Source organism: Asterias amurensis, chromosome 6 (assembly GCF_032118995.1).
Source record: "Asterias amurensis chromosome 6, ASM3211899v1".
In the NCBI taxonomy this organism is placed as follows: domain Eukaryota; kingdom Metazoa; phylum Echinodermata; class Asteroidea; order Forcipulatida; family Asteriidae; genus Asterias; species Asterias amurensis.
In genome coordinates this window covers 9,635,059-9,638,248 of record NC_092653.1, presented here as the reverse complement: position 1 = coordinate 9,638,248, position 3,190 = coordinate 9,635,059, and positions in this window count along the sequence as shown.

The following is a 3,190-nucleotide window of genomic DNA, read 5'->3' as shown; positions in this document are numbered from 1 at the left end:
CTCACAATGTTTTATACTATCAACAGCTCCCCATTACTCGTTACCAAGTAAGGTTTTATGCTGATTAACATTTTGACTAATTCCCAATAGTGTCCACTGCCTTTAAAGGCTCTGGACACTATTGGTAATTACTCAAAATAATTGTTAGTATAAAACCTTACTTGCCAACAAGCAATGGAGAGCTGTTGATAGTATAAAACATTGTGAGGAACGGCTCCCTCTGAAGTAAAATAGTTTTTGAGAAAGAGGTAGTTTCTCACTGAATATTAAAAGACTAAAGTCCTGCAGCCTTTTATTAGGCATCTGAAAGCAGACTTTTTTGTGCAACAAAGTTGTTTTTACCTTCATTATTCTCTCGCAAATTCGTTGACCAACTGAGCCCAAGTTTTCACAGGTTTGATATTTTATTTATATGTTGGGATACACCAAGTGAGAATACTGGTCTTTGACAATACCAAGGGTGTTCAGTGCCTTTAACGATATATTTATGTATGGACTGTGTGTCAGAAGGTTATACAGCGCAGGGCCCAGTGAAAAGTAGCTAAGCAAAACAAAATTAGGCTTACCAGCATAAAGTTACCAGCTAAACTGGTATGTCACAAGTACAGTTTAGGGTTGGTATTCTTTCTCTTTTGTGCTGAGCAGAAATTTGTAAGCCATATTCTCTACGATTCGGTTTTGCTGGGCTTGTCAGTTAGCTAAGTAATAGAGGAAGAAGTGCCTTTGGGTGAAAAAAAAACAGAAATAAGACCGAACACTTGAAAATTGTTGTTGGTTTTAATACACATTTCTTCTTTTTATGCTAATCTTTTCACCCTTAAAGGAAATGCCAAGATTGATATGTAGTGTGTACACATATTTATTGTTTACGTACAGAAGTTTGTTTATAGTGTACAGCATAAGTCGTATAATTACGTGTAAAGTATGAATCAATACGTCATGTTGTATTATGCATGACATAAATATTGAATAAATTGTGACGCTACTTTGACCCTTAACCCTTGATATATTGAATTAATTTTGCTTACAAGTATTTGAATTGTGTTTGCATGTCTTCGTGTAGACATACGCATTCATATATAGTCACAACCCAAGGTTACATGTATTTAATACATGTAGTCCTTTTAAGAACATGTAAGCAAATAAAAATTAATGATTGAAAATGTGTTTGGTTGCAATAAAATGTATGTTTCTTCTTGTGTCCTCCCAATCATGAAAGTTCGCATTGCAGAGGAAAACATAACAATAACTTAAATCAGGCATGTGAGACTTCCTCTTTTCAGCTGATTTCCTCTTGTGGGATTTTGACTTTCCCTTTTTCTTTTTCACTCTCTGTGTACAAAAGTGTAGTATCTTTTCCTCTTTTGTTCTTGTCCAGTTTTCTCTTTTCCTCTTTTGTTTCATAGATAGTTACTCACATGCCTGTTAAATGCAATTGTTTTGACTTTGACACTATTTTCATTAACAAAATTAAATGTCTGTCTACAATCGTTGTACTTGTCAGTTCTTGGCGGTTTTATAAAATCTAACCGGTGTCATTAATTCTGTTTAGGAAAAAAAAATGAACTTCTGATCGCGTCTTGGAGAAAGGCGACAATGTACTTTGAGATTGATTAACTATAGACCCATCACATGAAATTACTTGAGTATACAACTCTAGCTGCAAGTACGTGATTTGTTGAGACTTGTTATCACAACAGTTATTAATCGTAGCTTAAAGAAGGTTGTAGAGTGCATTCACGATCATTTTTATGTCATTCACTCTTATGAGATTAGATTTGTCAAATAACTTTATTTAACCAGAGGGAGTAGAATGTTGAATAATCACTGCGGATGTGTGTGCGTCAAGTTAAATAAGCAAGGCACGTTGACCATAAGTATGTCTACTGATCGGTCATCTCGACATGGCATGGTTGGGCGGAGCTATAGACTGGTCCCCTGTCTGTGTTCGCAGTGATGACACTGGATACAAATGGTTTCATTGGATAAACGTTCAGTGGCGTACGTCAGTTTTCCTTCCCTGTGTTTTGATTGGTCGATGTGATGTTTGACAGCTGCACTTTTGGTCGTCTGAAAGCAGTGTGCTTTTATTTAATATGTGTGGACATGTACGTATGATTTAACTGCGAACCTCAATGCGAAATGAATGCGAGGTCAATGACCGGGGATTGACGTAGGCTCAAGGCAGATCTCCACCGAAATTCACGACCCTCGAAGTGTGACGTCAGAAAGATGTTCAGGCTAGCGAAGCCTGAAAACAAAATGGCGCACGCTTGTCTCTCTTTGGCTCGTACAGGGGTACATAAACCGCCCTTAGTGGATGAACTTTGACCTTGGATGGCGTCACACGCTCTTATGGTAGGCCTATACAGTGTGGACTTACCAGCACTATAGGCCAGGCATGTGAGACTTCCTCTTTTTAGCTAATTTTCTCTTAATTTCTTTACTTTCTGTGTACAAAAGTATAGGAATGTTACCTTTTTCGTCTTTTTTTCTCGCTCGGTTTTCTCTTTTCCTCATTTTTTCATGGATAGTTACTCACATGCCTGATAGGCCTATCTGTCTCTATACACACATTATGCATGACGTCACTGCCTTTTTAGTGGTGCCCAAATGATAACCTTGCTCACAAATCGCGTACAAACAACTGTTGTTTTATTATTAAAAGCACCGGACGCTTTTGATAATTACTCAAAATAATTGTTAGCATGAAAACTAAATTGGTACCTAGCGGCGGGAGAGCTGTTGATTAAGTATAAAACATTGTTGGAAAACGGCTCCCACTAAAGTAACATAGTTTTTGAGAAAGAGGTTATTTCTCACTCAAATATTAAAAGACTTACTGTATTATTGACAGCACACAAATTTTTACATTTATGTTTTGTTTTATGCAGACATAAAGATTGTGGTTCATGTTGTGTTGTCTTGTACAGCCATCGAGAACGACTCTAGGGTCGAAAACGTCAAACCGTTAAATGTGTTTTTTTTTACCATAGGCCCGGTCGGTAACCAGTTTGGGAACAGCTAAATTCAATATTCTCGCCTTTACAATTAGTTTACATTAGTTTGTTAGAGTTTACAAATTGCAGAATTACAATTGACTACGCCCACAACAGTATAACTTATTAAACCACAAGACCTATTTATTCAACGAACTGGGAATCTGTTAAGATAGCATGACAGATTCCTA